Source organism: Mesocricetus auratus, unplaced genomic scaffold (assembly GCF_017639785.1).
Source record: "Mesocricetus auratus isolate SY011 unplaced genomic scaffold, BCM_Maur_2.0 Super-Scaffold_100004, whole genome shotgun sequence".
NCBI lineage: Eukaryota > Metazoa > Chordata > Mammalia > Rodentia > Cricetidae > Mesocricetus > Mesocricetus auratus.
Window position 1 is genome coordinate 89,934,426 of NW_024429189.1, and position 22,494 is coordinate 89,956,919.

A 22,494-nucleotide genomic window follows, 5' to 3' on the forward strand; every position below is an offset into this window, starting at 1 on the left:
ATACACATACACAAAAGAAAGAGAGACAGAAAGAGAGAGACAGAGAGAGACAAAGAGAGACTGGCGGTGGCATTTTGAAACCTGAAATCCCACCCCAAGTGATACACCTCTTTCTTTTTTTTTCTTTTTTTTTATCATTTTTATTTTAATTTTAAATAGCTTGTTTTACATGTCAATCCCAGTTCCCTCTCCCTCCCCTCTTCCCGCACTCCCCTCCCCCCCTCCCACCCTATTGCCAAATCCTTCCACATAGGGGATATCTAGAGTCTGTCATTTTACTCTTTGTAGGGTCAAGGCACTCCCCTAAGAGTCCAGGCTGAGAGAGCATCTCTCTTTGTGCTATAGGCACATGAAGACAGTTTGTATACCAGGGATAGACACTGATCCACAGCTCAGGGCCCCATAGGTTGCTCAGGCCTTCTCACTGACACTCACATTTGGGGGGTCCAGATCAGTCCCATGCTGGCCTCCCCACTGTCGGTCTGGGGTCCAAGAGCACTCCCCTGTTCAGATCAGCTGTCATACACCTCTTTCTAAAAACTGTGCATTCTAATTCTTTCAAAACAGTTCGTCCAAATAGGGACTAAGAATTTGACTATATAAACCCATGTTGTCCATTCTTATTTAATCCACCACAATTTTACATCTTTGAACTGCTAGATTACAAGATCATTATTACCCTTGTAATGATGTGCAAATACAGAGAAATAATAAGCACCAATTAATGTGGGAGGTGCATAGGTGGGGTAAACACAGATACGCCATCTAGTATCAGACTATCAGACTAAATGCAACTAAGAGATTTTTGGTTGTAACATATAACATTCAATAAATAGGTGTATGGATGATTGCAACATGAGGTTAGCAGGCTGCCATGTGAGTTGACTTCATGAGTGTTGGCATCTCCTCTGGGCTCCATTGTTATCTAACTATTCAGCAATGAGTTATATGCATATATTAACTGTAAGGTCGCTAGAGAGGACTAAATTATCCGTATTTCTTTCCAGCAACAAATTGCATTATCCTTAAAGATAATATGTATTTTTGATAATGATCAGCTGTGAAATTGAATGGTCCTAAAATAGTACTAATTATGAGAATGAAAGATAGAAACTGCTTGAATAATTAAGATAGGGATCCCCCTTCTCATGCAAAAGGGAGAAATGCACTTGGTATTGTCATGGTTGGAGGCCAAAGATGCCAGAAAAGTTCTCTGTTTTTGCTCTGATTTTTTTGTTATTTTCTCCTTTTACATTATCTTGACTACCATCCCTTTCTTGAAGCTAAATGTGAGGAAGTAAAACTGAAGGTACCTGGACACATTGTGGGTAGGCTGACTGGACTGATCAACTTACTTTGCTATGAAAGATCCCAGTTTTTAGCCATAAATCCTATGAAAAGCCTGGAGACATTCAACTCAACAACACATTGCTGTACAGGAGCTTTGCCTGCCTTCTTCCTATCTAACTACTACCTATAATCCTGTAATAAATTCTGTCTAAAACTCATCATCTGTGATCTACTAATTTCATTCTTTGAATTCATGAGGCAAGGACCCAGAAAGACTCTGTCTTGGGATGGCAGTAATGGTTATTGGTTTGTCAAGCATTTTAGCTGCTTGAAATATGCATATCTGAAAGGAAAAAACCTCCATAGTTCTCAGGGACTCATGCTCTTTCCCATTTTACTGACATTATTCTGAATTCACTATCACATTGTCTTCTACTAAGATTATGTCTTTGTCTGCTTCATAATTTCACCTTGTAGTCCTCTGTCTGCTTCACGGTTATCTTTAGGTCAACTTGCTGATTCCAGATCCCTCCCACAGGTTTATTGTTGGTTTTTAAGAAAAATGCCATGGATATTATGTATCTATGACAGGTGTGCTCTGCACATGGGTTTCCAAGTGAGGGAAAGGATAGAAGTTGTAGGTAGTTTGCCTTGGTGCAGGTACATCCACTTGAATGGAGTCATGCCTTCTTTTTTCATTCTATCTCTGGTAAAATATGGGATTATTGTTTTCTGAAAAGTGGGCCTCACCTGTAAATCTTCTGCTTTGAAATATATGAAGTGTATTAATAATGATTCCTAAGCCAAAATAGATCATGGGATCAATTATGAAAGACTCTTCTTTTTGGATAGAATGGGGTGATGCATTCAGGTTTCTCTTAAGAAGCAGAACAATCCAAAAAGCTCAGATTAATCCTTTGCATCCACCTACTTTGTACATGATAATACTACATTACCATGAGAGGACACACTTTTAAATAAACTTTATTGAACAAAATATCCTTGTGGCTAACTTGTACTGAGTCCACACAGAATCATCCCAAAGAATGAAAAATTTGTATGTGCTGTGTTACACCTTTGTACACATAGTAGAGCCAGAGGCTGGCTAAAGGAGCTTCTGTGGATTCCATGCCTAACAAGCAAGGCATGTCAGGTTGTCTCCCTTGCTGATATTCCTTCTTTCATGAAGAATCCTGTAGACTCAGTGACCTTTTTATGGCTTGTAGTATAGGTGCAGTGTGTTAGCCTGCCCTAAAATTCTAAGGACAACACATTAGTTTGAGTTGCTTTCTAAGTCAAGTCAGACTGAAATCAGGCTGAACAATATGAGAGTCTCTGATTTCAATTCTCCTGTCTCATTGAAATGTCCTGTTCAAAAGTAGGCAGTATGTTTGAAAAGAAACAGGCTGCAATTACTTTGGCATGCATTGCTCTTCTACCAGGCACTCCCATCACTGACCACTTCCAAATCTGAGACTATGCTAGCAGTCTCATTACTACCATGACTCCAAATATCATAGTGCTTCACTAGTTTCTCAGCCTGCTCTGCAGCAGAGAAGCCAGCATTATACGTTCTGTATACACGTTTAATTTTGCATGAATATTTTATTGTTAGGATTCTAGATATCATAGTTTTTTATTAAGTTCTCAGTGCCTTGCTATCATTCTTCCTTATATTTTGTTACCTCCTTCTTCAACCTAAACTAGGGCATTAACAAGAAGAGATGGGGGATGGGTAGAGCCAAACTATCCCCTATTTAGCAATAGTAATAAAAATCAGAGAAAATGTACTCCATGGTCTAAGGAGCCAACAAACAAATCCTCTCCAAAATGAAAGAGGAATTCTCAGCACTGGAGAGGAAAACCCTCAACAACCCAAAATCTTTCTTCCCCATGAACTTGGAAAGCATCTTTCTCTATTCTTCTCCTTCTCCTCAGTCCTGTTTTGTTTAGACTATTCCAAATTGTTAAATAAAATCATTAGATTTATATTTTAAGCTTTAATTTACTTCAAGTCAGAGCTAGCCTGAAATATAAAAGTGTGCTTCTTCCAAACACTGAAGGAGAAATCATTACAGTGCTTGAGAGTCAACTGTTTAAGCCAATATCCTCTCTGAGCCATTAGCTAGGATGTGGACTTAGAGATGTGGCAAATCCTCTGTAGGCCTTAGCGTGCTCATCTGTAAAATGAGAGGATTGTATCAAACTTTCTCTGTGGGCCTTTATTCCAGTAAGAGGCTGGATTTCTGTACACTAGCTGCAAAAGACCCTTACCAGGGTGAGAAAGTCAGGGGTCCAAAATAGGGTTGAATCAAAGGCTGTTTTCTTATCTTTACTCTCCTCAGTGAAGTTTGAAATAGCAATCATAGTTGAGGCCTTTGGAGGCTGCTTTCTAGAGGCACCTCTAGAAAGTTGAGGTGCATTAATTGTCTGTCTTCTGTGTCTAAATGTGTTTCAACATTGATTGGGAAATTTTATACTGTCCTAGGAGACTGAAGAGTGTGTATAAGTGCAAAAGGTTTTGTTTAGCAATGAAACATAGAATGCTCTCTGGAGGACTCAGACTGAAAAGATCTAAGCTCTGCTTAGGTCACTGGTAATCTACGTGGGGATGGGGAAATTTACCTGGACAAAGTAGACATTTCTAACTTGTTAAACTAAACCAAGGTGGGCTTACACATATCACTCAGTAGGATACTGTCTGGTAAATGGTACTACTGCCTGTGCTTATCAATACCCCACACAGCTGCAGTTACTCACTAGGTTATTTCATGCTTTGGCTTGCTATTTGTTTTTAAAAATATTAAGCTGGATGAATTCAGTGCTACAATACCATTTATTTTTTCATAAGTCTATGCTGTCAGGTGAAGCAAATTAACAGCACCAGTGTTCTGTTTTTAAAGCAAAGCAAAAGTCCATGGACAGAAGTCACACAGACCTAACCAAATCCTTACAAACATACCTTTAAAAGGGTGACAAGACTTTGGTCATATCAGGGGGATAAGTATTATAATTTCATTTCTTGTGCATACTACTCAGATTATGCTTCACACAGAATTATAGATTCTATTAAAACGTGTATTCTTTTCAAAGCCTTTTTCCTGTCTTGTTTTGAAATGAAACAATTGATTGTTCTATTAGCACATTGAGAAAGAATTATTATCCTTGTCAACATCCTTAGGGGACCTGATTAATATAAAAACTGCTTCTTCTTGGTTAATGATAGTACAGGCTGCAAGAGCCTTCCCTGAACAGTTGTGTAATTCAAGCCCTTTGTATCCGGTGTTTGTCTGACAGACTGGTCAATAGTTTCTTCTGTAGAAAGGAATTCCTTTCGACTTCAATCACAAAGAACCCTCTAAGGAAATTGTCAAAGCTGATAAGTAGACTGGGCTCAAAACAGTACATTCACCAGTGGCACTTCTGCTATAAAAGAGAGCATGAACTCCAAAACATTTGGAACTCCTAAGTGGAGCCTGATCAAGGGAACCAAGAGTCTGAATAATGGGAAATGGTCATGCAGTGCAGTGCAGTGCAGTGAGGTACCACAGGTGAAGAGAAACATCTTCAATAACACAAGTGTTGCCTGGGACACAAAGTTCCTCTCTCTGGGTTCTATGTATTGTTATTACAACAATTTATAAAAGGAAAGTTGAAGGCAATTTTATTAAAGCTTGGTTGACCAACAACAGGGAAAACAAGCAGTATATCTTGGCAGCTGCCCAGTCATACACTTTGACTGAGCTAGGCTGGCATGTTCAGCAATGGAGAACAACAAGCTATTACATGTAACAGGTTTCTAGTTACACTTTGGCTATGGCTCCCAGTAGGGATAGTGATTTAGGACAGGAGAGATAAGATGAAGCAGCTCCTTCCTAGCATTTCTGGCTTCTGGTCATGGACAACAATGGGATTGTTCACTTTCAGTTCTCTGCCCCTAAATGACAATTTCTATCTTCCACCCTCATCACAATCAGTCAACAATGAAGGCCATCATATGCAGAACACTCACTTTATGTCAACTAATTTTCTAGGTTCCTCATACATATTAATTAATTTAGACTTTCTCTATATTGGGAAGGACAATTCAGAGAACTAAAATGTGCTTGGTAGATTTACCCACTCTTTATTTTACTTTTGTTTTTGTAATTTCTTACTTCATTTATAAAAATTTACTTTATTTGTTGTTGACAATCCATCATTTGACTAATCTGTTCAATATTTCCAGTATTGAAAAGCTGCCTTTACATTTCCTTTTTGCTCAGGTAATGAAAAACACTTGAAAGTTTTCCTAAAGGGCAGGTGAATGAGCCTCATTTTATCACAAAGCTTTTCAGTGAGGTTAATTGTGCCATTGCCTTTTCTTTAACAGATTTCCATTATGGTTGCTTTGTTTCAGAATGGTTCCTACTGATTTGGTATCTACTGCGGGTAGAATTGAACCCTTGTCCCTTGGAAGTCACTTGTTCCAATTCTAACTTCCATAGGCAATTGTGGTTGCAACTAAGGAATGGTATCTTTGAAGAGGTAATTTAACTAAATGAACTAATAATAGTCTGTGCTACCCATATCAAAATATTTAGCGACAAGGCCTTTGAAGAAGTAATTAAGGTTAAACAAGGTCCCAGTGGTGGGCTCTACTCTATGACAGAATTTGGAAATATGGCCTAAAGGGAAGCAGATTAAGTTTAAATGAAGTCATTGAAGATGCCTTAATCAAATCTGACTGGGGTTTTTGAAGAAAAAATTTGGATACAAAGAGAGGCACTCTATAAAATAGACACTAAGTATCCAGGATATAAAAAAAAACAGAATGCAAGTGTTGAACTAACAGGAGAACTAAAGGCCTACACTTCAAGTGGCTAACTGATGAACCTATCTGGGTGGGGCAATGGCCTATGACTTCTGAGAAGCTGGAGGCTATAGAACATCTGGTTCTGGAACAATTAAATGCAGAACATATTGAAGAATCTACCAGTCCTTGGAATTCTCCTATACTTGTTACTAAAAAGAAATCTGGAAAATTGAGAATGCTTACATATCTGAGAGTCATCAATAAAGTAATTCAGACAATGTGTTTTCTACAGCCTGGAATGTCCTTGCCTTCTCTGATACCTAAAGAATGGACTATCATAGTTATTGATTTAAAAGGTTTTTTCTTCACTATACCTTTAAAATAAAGAGATAAGGAAAAATTTGTCTTCACAGTGTGTATTTGCAATAATTCTCAGTTGGTCAAGAGACATCAATGGGAGGTTCTCCCACGAGAAATGTTAAATAGCCACACCCTGTGCCAATATTTTGTACAAAATCATTGGAAATAATTAAGTATACAGCTTCCACAATCTATAATATACCATTATATGGGTGGTATTTTATTGGCTGATTCTAAGACAGAGATGTTTAGCTTGCTGGGGATTACAAATTTCTCCTGAAAACACACAGAGAAGAGATTCTATTAATAACTTAAGATATAAAATAAGTCTACAGAAAATTAGACCACAAAAAGTACAGCTATAAAGAGATCGATATCAAACTCTTAATAGTCTTCAAAAATTGCTAGGAGAGATTTTCCCAGCTACAGACTATTATTGGAGTGGAAGGACATGATCTAAAAGATTTGAAAAGGACCCTAAAAGGGGACAAGGACTTAAACAGTGTATGAATATTATCAACTGAAGCTGAAAGGGAATAGGAATGGGTAGAAAAGAAAATACAAGAGGCACTTGTGGACCTGTGGATCCAAAGCTCAACTACACTCTGTTTATATTACCATCTAGGGAATACCCTTCACGGATTTTGATACAGGGGCAAGACATGATATTAGAATGGGTATTTCTACCACATAAACAGGGAAAAAATTAAAATTATATATAGAAAAGATTTCTGATTTGATTTGAATAGGAAAATTGAAACTTTGTCAACTGACAGGTATGAACCCAGCAGAAATTATAGTACCTTTAATTAATAAGGAAATTTCTTTCTTATGGAAAGATAATGAATATTGGCAAAGAGCTTGCAACAATATTTTGCAGGAAAGATTAGCAACAATTATCACAAAAATGAAAGAATAAAATTCATAAAGGAAACCATTTGGATCATTCCACACATTGTAAGGAAGGCACAATCTCTGAAGTCCCTACATTATACACTGATTCAAACCAATCAGGTAAGGCAGGATATGAATTAGAAGAGATAAGTAAAGTGGGTCAAAGCCCTTATAAGTATGTGCAAAAGACAGAATTATATTCCATTCTCATGTTACTAATGGGTTTTTACAAAACCCCTCAATATAGTTACCAACTCTCAATTTGCAGGGAGTTCTGTCTTACACACCGAAACTGATGAATTTATTTCTGATGAAACAGAATTAATTTTGTTATTTATACAATTACAGGAGATAATCAGGAATAGGAATAATTCCCTATTGGTCCCATATTGGTCAGCCAGGTCCTCTAGCACAAGGTAATGAAGAAATTGATCGATTATTAATAGGAAATGTGCTGGAGCCTGAGAATTTCATTAAAAAAATGTAAATAGCAAAGGTTTAAAACAGGATTTTTCCATCACTTGGCAACAAACTAAGGAAATGGTAAAAGAGAAATGTCCTACTTGTACCTTTTATAATCAAACTCATTTATGAGCAGAAAGTAACCCTAAAGGTATGCATAGGAATGACATTTGACAAATGAATGCATTTCACTTTGCAGAATTTGGAAAATTAAAATATGTGCACCATACAATTGACACATTTTCAGGAATTCTACAGACCACTGCTTTGAGCTCTGAAAGGGCTGATTATGTTATTACACACCTATTAGAAATAATGGCTATTATAGATATACTTGCACAAATAAAAACGGACAATAATCCAGCATATATATCCAGTAAATTGAGTTTTTTTTAAATTTTATAGCATAAAGTATATTACAGGTATACCACATAACCCTACAGGACAAGCAGTTGTTGAGAGATCTAATTGCACCTTAGAGGAAATGGTCTACAAACAGGCAGGGGGAACCAACACTACCCCTGAAACAGAATGCATAATGCTTTACTAGCCTTGAATTATCTTAATGTTATTGAGAAAGGAACAAAAGCCACAGAAAGATATTAGACAATAGAAAAAATACTTTTGAGCTAAATCAGCCTATGCACTTAAAGGATGTGTTGACCTTAGAATGAAAACCAGGATATGTGCTACCTTGGGGAAGAGGTTTCAGTTTTGTATCTACAGGAGAAGAAAAGCTGTGGATACCCTCAAAGCTAATCAAGATCCAATTTGAACATGTGAAACCTCTTGAGGAGGAGAATTGATAAGTCAGTCAACAAGGTAAATCCCACAAGTTGTAAGGAAACCTCACAATGGCCGGGGCAGGGTTCTGTTCTTGTCATTGCAGGAAAACAGAAAATACCAATCTTCAAGAAGTTAAAAGACATTGTACATGGAGAAGCCTAAAGAAGAAAGGATAGTTATCCGGAAAGAATCACCAAACAAAGAAGAATCTGACCTATGGTACAGGGTAAAAGAAATAATTACCTAAACATAGTAATAGTCCCAATTCACATAAAAATCAAAATTGCCATTAGAGTTGGACTATGGCTCTCCTTCTCTATATCCAAGCATGTTGCTAAAAGAAAAACTAGAGTTTTTGTCTCATATCAGAAGAGCCAACTGGTATGAGACAGAAGAAAACAAAAATCTAGGGACTATTAAGTCAAAGCTCTGTTATCTCTCAAAAAATCCTAATTTTCCTCATACTTATTTTCATCTGCATTGATACCTTTCCTGTGTGTATACTTATAAAATTTAAAATTTCCAGGTTGATAAAAATATTTAAGTCTTCCACAGTGAAAAATAAAATTTCTTAACAACAATCTCTGAAGTCTCCATAAAGATGTGACCACACATCATTGATTTCACTTGATTCAGCATTATGTCTTTGAACTAGTAAACCCCACTTAAAGATCAGTTTTGGATTAAAACTGCTCTAGACAATTCTAGATTAGTTAGCTGGGACGGTCTACCTTCATACAACACCCTGGCCAGAGCTTCAGATAAGAACTTCAGACAAGTATCACCTACTCCTCAGAAAACAACTACAAATGTTACAGATAGTCCTCTTAAGACTTAATTATTGTTTTTTTTTTCCTACAGGATCCCATGGAGTCGCCTTCGCCCCCATGCAGATGCAAGTAATTCTAAGAAAACAATGCCCCTTTCCACTTCAGTTGGCTTAGATGGTGTTTTGGATTTTCCTTAGACTATGGATAATTTTACCTACCTAAGGTTGGTTTTAAGTTGTGTAGGAATGGAAAGTGACATTCAGACTCAGAAATCTCTTTTAGAAAAGTATAGAGGGAATGGATGTGATGGGATATAAGTAGATTAGCATATCTTCTTGTGAAATATTTTAGTAACTATTAGCTATAGACAACTTATGTTGTTATAGATTATTGTATATTGAAACTTATGCAAAATTAATTTTGTATTGCTGTCTTGGATACTTTGTATATTGTTTCAAACTTGAAATTATATTTGTCATACTGTATGTTCTTGTTTCTGTTTACAATGTTTTGCATACAATTGTAAAACTGTCTTTATTATATTATATATATATGTTTCTACATATGCTTCAGATATATTATATATTGATATAAATTAGGATATTTTTTATCATGTTTAACTATACAGTTCTACTTCTGGTCAAGATATTTCAGTTTTACCTCTGATACAGAGATTTAAATATGTATGTATATAGTTACCCATTTGAGGTCATTGTCCTTTTGATGCACATCTGCTTACAGATTATTTAAATTATATTTGGGGAGCTTAAATCAGTGAGTAATCTAGGTTTCTGAGAATTACATATTATAGCTACCCATGATTCTTTTATGTAATGATGTTAGCTAGGTTCTATATATGCTCAGAGATATACCCAACATAGATATTTGATCTATCTTCAAACATTTCAAAGACCTACAGAATATGGCATTTAAATGTGTTAGCAAATTAAAACTCTGTTGATATGAGAAACAATTGCTCCTGACAGCACCCAGCTATTTCCAAGTGTCTGTTGACACTCCAATTGGAGTTTGTTTTCTTCTTGGTTATACTGGCCTTTTGTGCAAAGAACTGTCCCTGCCTTGACCACTGACTTTGGACACACTGTCCTGACTGTGCTGGCAGGACATAAACTTAAAGAGATTCTGAAACTTGCCAAGTCAGTGTAAGAGAGTCGTTCAAATTTTCCTGTTTCTGAGATGATCTATCAGATACTCTTGGTCCTAATCAAAGTTGGTTATCCCGGCATTACTGTGAGACCCTGGGTGACTGTCCAGGTAGACTGATGTTTCTGTCATTTCTTGCACCTTTAGAAAGTTGCCCCCTTGCTCTTCCTGTTACCCTAGTAATGTTATTTTTCTTCTCTTTCTTTGATGAGCTTGAAGACTAGATAGTCACAGTTAATATTCTCTTATCTTAGAACACATTATGTACAAGACTTAGACTTTCTAGAGTAGGAGAGCTATCAGAGTAATCTCTGTTACATGCCATTACCCTGAGACTGGACATTTAGTATGTGCTTCTTGCTTAATGTTGCTATTGCTGGTTATAGGTCTAAATTGTGTATGTTTTAACCTTTCTTTCTCCTGGACTGTACTTGATATTTGTTATCATTGTATATATTTTTGTATCAGGCTTAAAACCCTCTTATTTAGACAAACCTGGGAAATGTAGTGGCATTTTGCTTTGCTAGGGAACTTGCAATGGTGTCCACACCCTATGGGCATGGTTTCAGGTGTTTAGATATGATCCCTTATAACATAGAAAAGGGGCTGGTTCTTACTCTTGGGTTGCAGTGAGAGCATTGGAAGGGCAGAGACTGCATCATCTGGAGCAGGAAGACCTCAGCAGTTATTTATTATTATTTGTGCAAGTGTTTCCCTAATAAATACCTAATTATTATTTATCTTGTGGCCTCATTGAAATCCTGCCTTCACTGTGGTGTCTATCATGGTAGCTGTGACAAACCAAACAAACAAAAACATGGGGGGGGGAAGGAAAGCAGTTTTTTTTATTTTTCAGTTTAAATTTAGATAAGAAACAAGGTTACTTCACAAGTCAGTTCCAGGTCCCTCTCCCTTTCCCTCCCCTCCTCCCATGCCCTCCCCCCAAACCCCCCATTATCCCTTCATTTCCCCAGGGAGGGTGAGGCCCTCCATGGGGGTGTCCAGAGTCTGTCATTTCATATAGGGCAGGGCCTAGACCCTTCCCCAAGAGTTCAGGGTGTGAGTGTACCTCACATTGTTGGATGGGAGTCCAAAGTCCGTGTGTCTACTCGGGATGGGTACTGATCTGCTGCCCAAGGCTCAATAGATTACCTAGGCCTCCTCACTGACACTCACATTCAGGGGGTCTTGATCAGTCCCATGCTGGATTCCTGGGCTGATACCTGGGATTCAAGAGTTAACCTTTGTCAGGTCAGCTGTTTCTGGGGCTTAAACCAGCCCAGTCTTAATCCCTTTGGTCATCAGTCCTTCCTCTCTGTTACTGGCTTTCTTGAGTTCAGCTCAGTACTTGAACAAGGGAGGCTGCCTCTTCTTCGATCAGCCACTAAATAAAGTTTCTGTTTCCCAGACTCTCTGGCCATGGGATTGTAGGCTGGCATTCCCCAGATCTATGTCTAAAATCCATATATGAGAGAGTACATGCCATGTTTCTCTTTTTGTGACTAGGTTACCTCACTCAGGATGGTTTCTTCTAGTGTCATCATTTGCCTGAGAATCTCAGGATTCCATTGTTTTTTTCTGCTGAATAGTACTCCATTGTGTAGATGTACCACATTTTTTCTATCCATTCTTCGGGTGAGGGACATCTAGGTTGCTTCCAAGTTCTGGCTATTACAAATAATGCTGCTATGAACATACTGGAACAGACATCTTTGTTGTATGAATGGGCATCTTTGGATATATGCCTAAGAGTGGAGTTGCTGGGTCTTGTGGTAGGTTTATTCCCATTTTTCTGAGGAATCTCCATACTGATTTCCAAAGTGGCTGAACCAGTTGGCACTCCCACCAGCAATGGAGGAGTGTCCCCCTTTCACCACATCCTCTCCAGCATAAATTGTCATTGGTGTTTTTGATTTTAGCCATTCTGACAGGAGTGAGATGGTATCTCAGAGTTGTTTTGATTTGCATTTCCCAGATGGCTAAGGATGTTGAGCACTTTCTCAAGTGCCTCTCAGCTATTTTAGACTCCTCTATTGAAAACTCTCTATTTAGTTCTGCAGCCCACTTTTTAATTAGGTCCTTTGGTGTTTTGGAGACTTGCTTCTTGAGTTCTTTGTAAATTTTGGAGATCAACCCTCTGTCAGATGTGGGATTAGTGAATATTTTTTCCCATTCTGTGGGCTGCCTTTTTGTCTTGCTGACTGTGTCCTTTGCCTTACAGAAGCTTCTCAGTTTCCGGAAGTCCCATGTATTAATTGTTGATCTCACTGTCTGTGCTAGTGGTGTTACTTTCAGGAAGCTGTCTCCTGTACCAATTTGATCAAGGGTACCACCCACTTTCTCTTCTAAGAGGTTCAGTGTGGCTGGATTTATGTTGAGGTCTTTGATCCATTTGGACTTAAGTTTTATGCATGGCGATAAACATGGATTGATCCGCATTCTTCTACATGCCAGCCTCCAGTTATGCCAGTACCATTTGTTGAAGATGCTTTTTTTATTCCATTGTATATTTTTAGCTTCTTTGTCAAAGATCAGATGTTCGTACGTGTGTGGGTTAATATCCGGGTTTTCAATTCGATTCCATTGGTCTACCTGTCTATTTTTGTGCCAATACCAGGCTGTTTTCAGGACTATAGCTCTATAATAGAGCTTGAGGTCAGGGATGGTGATGCCTCCGGACGTTGCCTTGTTGAACAGTGTTGTTTTGGCTATCCTGGGTCTTTTGTTTTTCCATACAAAATCGATTATTGTTCTTTCAAGGTCTGTGAAGAACTGTGCTGGGATTTTAATGGGGATTGCATTGAATTTGTAGATTGCTTTTGGCAGGATTGCCATTTTTACTACATTGATCCTACCTATCCAAGAGCATGGGAGATCTTTCCATTTTCTGAGGGCTTCTTTAATTTCTTTTTTTTAAAGATTCAAAGTTCTTGCGATACAGGTCTTCCACTTGTTTGGTTAGCGTTACCCCAAGGTATTTTATGTTGTTTGTGGCAATTGTAAAGGGTGATGTTTCTCTGATTTCTTTTTCAGCCCTTTTATCATCTGTATATAGTAGGGCTACTGATTTTCTTGAGGTGATCTTGTAGCCTGCCACTTTGCTGAAGGTGTTAATCAGCTGTAAGACTTCCCTGGTAGAGTTCTTTGGGTCATTGATATAAACTATCATATCATCTGCAGGAAAGCAGTTTTTATAAATTTTTGAGGCATTTAAATCTCTTATGTATCTATCTGTCTGCCATCTATCTATCATCTAGTGTATGTGTGCATGAGTGTGTGTGTGTGTTTGTGTGTGTTTATGGGTGCATGTGCACAGACATTAGAGGATGGCTCAGTTTTCTCTTTCCTTCAAGTGACACATAAGGATTAGATCCACAATGTTGGCAAAAAGCTGCTTCAGCTGCTGAGGTATCTTTCTGGTCCTTTGACAGGTTTTGATAAGCCTTAAAGACATGTATTGCAATTGTCAAAACAGATTCAGACTTTACTTCTGCAAGTACTTTAAAGCTAGTTATTTGAAACGGGAATAGAATCCTAAGGGAAAGAGTTTTGCAGATCTCAAGGGCAGCATGTAGTATTCCCTAATCCTGAATTACACTGTGCTTTGTAGCATCCCCTGGCCATGCAGACCATGTGGTACAGCCATAGTGTACAGGATTTTTAATAGTACTTCCTTCCCCAAGCATAGATACCTATTCTTTACTCTCTAGTATACAAACTTGAACAATTTAAGAATACTCTGGTACTAAACATCTATTAACATCTATTAAGTAGCAACTATACATTACACATTGGGCTTGGGTACTAGCAAAAGGCCCTAGAAGGCTTAACACTTTCTTTAGGTATTCTAAAGCCCTGAACAGCTGAGATGTGTCTGGCTACATTATTATGCTAGGTGTTCCTTATGCTTACTGGAGAAAAAGGAAAGTTGTAAATGTTATTTTGAAGAAAACATAAGCTTTTATGACTGCCTTGATTAAAAAGTCCAGAAAGATAAAAGCTTATGCTATCACTTTAACCACAGATGTCTTGCAGGAGAGATACAGTCAATCACATGTTCATACACACATACATGTTCATGTAAACATCACCTGGACACAGTCTGTAGTTATACTTTGAGGACTTTAATCACTTTCAATGTTGAGAAATCTTTTCTTACATAGTCAGTATTAATAGCTTACCTATTTCTTCACATTCTCAGTAGGAGAGAGAACAGCTGGCTACAACATAGTAGAGGACTTAAAATGAAGATAGGTCATGACTGTCATTTAAAATAGCACATGTGAATTTGTGTGACCTTGAATCTTCTCATTCTTAGCCCAGAGAAGATAGCATTTGCCAATATTTCACTCAGCCACAAAATCCATTGCTTTTTCTAAAAAACATTGCTCTCATTAGCTTTATCCTAATTTTTTAACCAAACTTTTTACAGAAAAATTACAGAGAAGACCCAATGCAATTTATTTTGTTTATGGTTGAGGAAAGCTAATGAAAATAGAGAAAACCAAGTTCTTTTTATTTTCCCATGTGGCATACATTGTGTTAAATATTTTCTAAACATGTTTTGTTTAATGATTGCTATCACTCCTCTCAGAATTGCTAGACTTTGGATAAAAAATAAACACCATTTTTGTTTTTAAATGGATTAACATAGTTACATTCCACAGGTAATAATTAGTTAACTTGAACAAAATTTAAACCAATAATTGTATTTAAAAGCCTTCCACAGCAACTTGAAACAAATAGAAACTAAAGAGGAAACTGCTTTTTTCTAATGATCAGTGTTGGGTGAAACTTGGCATTCTATCTCCATTTGCTTTTAAAAATTTAAATATGGAAACAAAGTGGGTTTGTCAATGCTTGAGTAATAGTCTGAGTTTATAAGAGTAGTAAGAAGGTTGGAATGATAGCTCACTGGGAAATTATTTTCCATGCAAACATATGACCATTAGTTTGATTCCCAGAAGCCACATACAGAGCTAGGTATCATGGTTGGTGTGTGCCTAGAATCCCAGCACTGAAGACATAGAGACAGGTAGATCACATTTGCTTGCTGTCCAGTTAACCTAGTCAAGTTGGTGAACTCCAGATTATTGAGATACTCTGTCTCAAAAACCCAAGGAACAATATTGGAAGATAACCTCTATCTTTTTTCCCATCTCTCTATCCCCTCCAGACCCCACCCCACTTCTGTCTCTATCATGTATATAGATATACATCAACACAGGTGCACACTCCCTACTGAGAACACATCCCATGCATAAAGAGCAGTCAGAATGCTTGGAATGGGGAATCTTAGAAACAAAACAAGGACAGCAAGCCCCCATTCAAGTGTACAAGATTTACTTGGAATCTTGGATGACCACTCCATCATTTCTTTTCAGTGGACACTTAATAGGACTAAAGAAAGAAAACAAAAAGATGTATTTTCCCGGGTGGGTTGTCCAGCAGCCAGTGCAGAGAGCTTGTCAAGTCCACAAGTAAGCTACCTAATAAAATTATAACATTTTCCACAAACAAGCATTGTAGGGAAAAGGGACCAGTCAAAGAAACACACCCTGAGCAGAGCCAAATAAACACAGTTTGGCCCTGCAACCAGAACCAAAGAAATGTACCCTGACCCTGAAACCAGTGCCAAAGGAACACACTTTGTCCCTGGAATCTGAGTCAGTGAAAGAAATGCACCCTGACCCTAAAATTGGGGCCAAAAGGCTAAAAAGTACCAGAGAAAGAAACACACTTTGGTCCTGAAACCAGAGCCAAATCTGACCTTAGTCCTGTGCAGAAAAGTGGTTAAACCAATCCTGGAGCAGAGCTCTAGCCAATCTGAGCTCAGCACTGAAATCGGACCAATCCCTACCCTGGAAAAACTTCCCCGCCCCCAATAATCCCTATATAAACCCTGTGTATGTTCAGCTTGGCTGGTCCAGTTGCCTTCCCCTAAACCCCTTTTGGGTGAAGATGGAGCAGAGGTGACCCTGGGCAGAGCATTGCAGAGCGAGCAGGGCTGTAACACTTGCCCAGGAAACCTTCCCTTGGCAGGAGTTGTTACACTCCTCTCTGTTCCGCTCTCTGCTCTCCAGGAGCAGAGCTGAACTGTAGCAACTTCACCCAAGAAACCTTCTGCCGAGCAAAACTGCTACACTAGAGGAACATCCCCAGCTGGAAGACCCTGTCCTCCCAAAGCAAGGCTGATACAAAGCTGATACACGGGAGAAGCCTTTCTCGGGGCAAAGCTGCAAGCTGCTAAGCTTACTGCAACCTGTGGTGGTCCTTGGCTCCAGAGCTCCAGGATACCTTTCTACCTGAGCTGCGTAACATTCAGTATTCTGTGACTCCCAAGTGCCATAATACTGACTCACTCCTTTCCATCCTGTCCTGATCCATCCCGAACTGCTTACAAGCATGACAGAATCCAGAATCTTTACATTAATAATGCCTTGTGTTCAATCATAATATTATATATACAAATGAAAAAAATGTGACCCATATTTGTGGAACTCTTTTTGGGAGGGTGGGATGGAAGGGTTTATTTCTCTTATATACCTAGTCACAGTCCATTGAGGGAAGTCAAGGCAGGAATTCAAACTGGGAAGGAGTCTGGAAACAGGAGGTGATGCAGAGACCATGGAGGGGTGATGCTTATTGACTTACTCCTCTTTGCTTGTTCAGCCTGTTTTCATTATTTTATTTTATTTGAAACTTTGTATTCATTTTGCATACCAACCACAGTTCCCCCTTGCCCTTCCAACTCTCACTCAGCTCCCCCTACCACACCACTCATCCACTCTTCAGAAAGGGTAAGGCATCCCATGGGGAGTCAGCAAAGTCTGGCACATTAACTTGAGGTAGGACCTAGCCCTCCCCCCTGCATGAAGGTGGAGAAAGGCTTTCCTACCATAGGGAATGGTCTCCAAAAAGGCAGCTCATGAACCAGGGACAGATCCTGGTCCCACAAACAGACCAGTATCTACAACTTTTGCCCACATGTAGCAGGTCTTGTTTGGTCACATGCAGGCTCCCCTGCTGTTGGTCTAGAGTCCATGAGATCCCAGAAGCCCCTGATAGCTGTCTCTGTGGGTTTTCCCTAAATGATCGTGATCCCCTCCCTCTTGCTCATATAATTCCTCCTCCCTCTCTTTGACTGCTCTCCAGGAGTTCTGTCTGGTGCTTGACTGTGGATCTCTGCATCTGCTTCTATTAGTTAGTGAATGAAGGCTCTCTGTGGCCTCTTAGGGTAGTTACCAACTTGATTACAAGGGAAGGCCAGTTCAGGTACCCTCTCCACTATTACTCGGTGTCTTAGCAGGGGTTATCTTTGTAGATTTCACTAACCCCACAATGGGTCCCTCTATCAAGCTATCTGTTTTAATGTTCTTCCAGTTCTTCCCTCTCCTAACTTGACTAGCCCATTCCCTCATGTTCTCATTCCCCATCCCTTCCCATCTACCCCTCCTGTCACCAGTTTACCCAAGAGATCTAATCTCATCTATTTCCCCTTCCCTGGAAGATCCATGTGTCCCTCTTAGGGTCCTCCTTGTTACCTAGCTTCTCTGGACCGGTGATTGCAGTCTGGTTATCATGTGGTAATTTGCACAATGGAGTATTACTCATCTGTAAAAACCAATGATATCATGAATTTTGAATGCAAATAGATGGGACTAGAAAAAAATCCATCCTGAGTGAGGTAACCCAGACCCAGAAAGACAAACATGGTATGTACTTACTCATAAGTGGATACTAGTTATGAAAAATCTTAATCATTGGAAAATAACCTCAAGATTACTGTCAAATGATACAGAGAGTGGACAAATATTTCAAATTAGTTTTTAAACTATGTTTACAGTTTGAAAAGGAGGTACATATACAGTGTATGGACAGGTGGAGTATCACAGTGCAGAGGTGTTCAAAATGCAAAAGAGCAAAGTGGAAAATTAAACTCTCCAGACTATCATAACCACATTTAAATAATCACTGTAGATTCTTAAAACACATTATTTGGATAGTACAAGAAGCAGAGGAGGCTGAGGACAGATCAGTGGAAATTATGTAACTAACGAAGAAAGGAGGGTTCTGGAGAGATGGAAGAACTCCTATTGATCTTGCAGAGGAGTGAAGTTCACTTCCCGGCACCCATACCATCTGGTACACAACCACAAGTAACTCCAGTTCCAGCGGATCTAAAGCCCTTCTCAAGCCTCCATGGACATTGCCCTCATCTATGAACTTATCCACATGCAGACAAGCACAAATAATATAATTTAAAAAGTAAACAAAATCTTTCTTTTTGAAAAAACAGGACAGAGAAATTAAAGATAAAAAACAACAAAACAAAACAAAGCATAAAAGCAACAACTGGCAGTTCAGAGATCTGTTACAGGTCCGGCAAGCATCCAAAGACATGGAAAAGGGAAATGAACAGAGCAGGAACAAAATGAATTGAGAAACTAGTAGTTGAAAACTCTTCAAGATTTCCCAGGAAACCAATTTAGGATCTGAGATGATTATGAACAGCTGCAAATATAAATACAATGAAAATCACATACAGTCTTATTCATCTTAGTCAAATCATAAAATCCAAAGACAAGAAAGTGCCTTTCTCTCAAATTAGAAGTAACTACAAAGCAAAGATAATGCCTCATTAGTCAAAACTGAGAACCATAGAAAATTGGAGGTATTTTTAAAGTGCTAAGAGAAACAGAGGAAGGTTGGGAAGTAACACATGTCTGAAACCTCATCCCAGCACTTAACAGGTTGAAGCAGGAGGGTCATTGAGTGCCTTAAATCTATTGTGTGATACATAGTGAGGCCCTGTCTCAACAAAGGTTTGTGAGTGGCTCAAATGAAGATATTCAGGGTAAAAGAAAATGGTACATGAAGAAGCATTGCCCATGGCAGATAATGACTATTACTCTTAAGCCTACATGTGTGGATAAATATGAAAAACACTGTATATATCTACATTTGTGGAATCCTATATGTCTACATCTGTATGTGTTTCTTAAAAGACAAGAAAATTTAAAGTCGAATATATTATGTCATATAATATGGCTTATAGTATTTTTATGAAATAGATAATTTTACTTACTAACTAGAATAACACAAAATCTTGAAGCAGAGAGGTAATGGAACTAGACAGTTGTAAGATTCAGTGTGTGTGTGTGTGTGTGTGTGTGTGTGTATGAAATAGATTTTATAAAAGTGCTACATACAACCTACTAAGTAGTCCTCCTAAGTTTGGGATTCAAACATAGATAGCTATTTTACTACTTATATTCAGTATTTCTTGGAAGAGTTAATCAATGCAGTAGCTGAGGAAAAACACATTGTGATGGGAGACAGAGAGCATCACTGCAGGAAGAAAGGTCACAAAGAACTAAGGACAACAGTAGTATTCCTCAGTCTGCTCTGAGGCCCCAAGTTCTTGGCAAACACCAGCACACAGTGAACACCTGCCTCCTGCATAACTGAGCAAGTGGTTACAAAGTAGGAATGATTTTGGAAAGCCACTGTGAAACCTCCATTTGTAAAATTTGAAAATTTCCAAAAGTAATAGAAATGCCTTTTTCTTTCAAGACAGGGTTTCTCTGTGGCTTTGGAGTCTGTCCTGGAACTAGCTCTTGTATAACAGGCTGGTCTCGAACTCACAGAGATCCACCTGCCTCTGCCTCCCGAGTACTGGGATTAAAGGTATGTGCCACCACCACTCAGCGAGGGAGTTTTAAAAATATGTTTTTATTTAAATTAGAAACATGAATGCTTCAAATGTCAATCCCAGCTCCCTCTCTCACCCCTCCTCCCTTGTCCCTCCACCCCCCCAGCCCAATCCCCATATCATTCCCCAAGGAGGGTGAGGCCCTCCTTGGGGGGATCTCCAGAGTCTGTCATTTCATCCAGGTCAGGACCTAGACCATTCACCATGTTTCCAGGCTGAGAGAGCATCCCTCCACTTGGAATGGGCTCCCAAAGTTCATTTGTACGCTGTGGTGAACACTAATCTACTACCCAAGGCCCCAGAGATTTCTGAGGCCTCCTCACAGATACTATATTTATGGAACCTGTATCAGTCCCCAGTTGGCCTCTCAGCTATCAGTCTGGGGTTCAAGAGCTTCCCTTTGTCCAGTCAGCTGTCTTTGTGGATTTCACCAGCACGGTCTTGACCCCTTTGCTCATCACTACTCCATCTCTGTCACTGGGTTCCAGGGTGTCAGAACTTGCCTTTTTTTAAAAACCTTGAAAATTCCAACATTTTAAAATGTTATTAGGTGTTCTACCAAAGAGTAAAAAAGACTCTTCCCCATTTCTTCATTCTCCTTTTTCTCTTTCTGTTTTAGTTTTTGAGGGAGGGCCACACTTTCTAGTGCAGACTAGACTTGATTCACAATTTTCTTGCCTTTCTGTTCCTAAGTTCTGGGATAATAAGTATGAGCAGCCACTCAAGACTAGAAGGAATGCTTCTATAGTGATTATAAGATTACAATTAAACTTTGCATCGTGAAATAATTATATGTAAAGGTTTACAAATATTAAACAATCTGTGCCTGTCCAGTTCTCAGTTGTTTCTAAGCTGCAATTATAGTTATTATTTCTACTATTATCAATTCCATCACAAAAGCACTACATTTTCATGCAGGTAGATGCATAAACCAGTGGAGGGGAAAAGTCAACCTGCAAGTTAAATTTAAATCAATATATCAAGTAATTCCAAGAAGGAAACATTAGTACTCCCAGTAAATGGTAATACAATCACTGAAAAATCCATGTGGAAACAAGTACTCTGAGCTCAAACTACATATAATTTGTAATAGATCATATACTTAAAAATTCTAAAATGCTTTATGACAAAGATACAAAAATACTATTATATGTGGGAAAAGTTAAGACGAAGATAAGTCAAAATGTTAAAGAAAAATATTAAAAGAAAATAGATCTCATTAACCCAATTTGAACATTACTCAATGCATATATGTTTTAAAATACTGCATTGTTATTTTTATTCAACATTTAAATTTATATACCCATGTGTAGTCATAAATCACATTAGATATGGGACTTACATCAAAATGTAGTCAGAATCTCCATAAATATAGGCAGGTAGAAGGCATGAACATCATTAATAAAATTATTCATCATGGTTAATTATTAGGAAAATGCAAGTTAAGATGATTTATCCCAGCCAAACTGTTGGAATATAAATGACTAAGCATGCTGATAATGGAAAAGAGAATGTCTGGAATACTCATACATTCCTGAAGAATACAAAATTGTGCAAGAGCTGACAAAGTGGTGACAATTTCTATTAAGTTTCAAATCTTTGACATAATTCTATACTTCTAGGAGTAGTTAAAAGTAAAATATATATATGTATTTACATACATATATACATATATATATATACATACATACATACACACACATACACACACACATATACATATATACCAGTTCAAGTAAAAATTGATTCCAAATGAAAACAATTCAAATGTTCACTTTCAGGAAAATGGGTGAGCTAGAGATCGTATAGCCTAAGTGAATTGCTACTTAACATTAATGGGATGACCTGGGGTTTCCAACAGCAACAATGATGAGTCTTACGGAAACTGTGCAAACAGAAATATGCTGGACACAGGCAGTGCTGGACACAAAATGTAATGTTCTATTTATGTATTTCATTCCAAAGGTTCCTGTTTGTGACACACCTGCTCTGCTTATCCAGAAACTGTCCTTTCTTCTTGACTTTTCTCTCAGGAAAAGCTAACCTAATGCAGTGAGTCAGGAGACTCGTTGCAATGTTTGAGATGGAGGCAAGGTGAGAAGTCGATAAAAGAAGACTTCCATGAGAGACAGGTATGCTCTGTATTATGATGGAGGTAGGATTTGCATGCTTCCCAGTTTTAGCCTTACTTTAGCATTTTTATTGTATATTTTATATCTGTCCACTTTAGGGCAGAATTTTGCATCAACAAAAAGTAA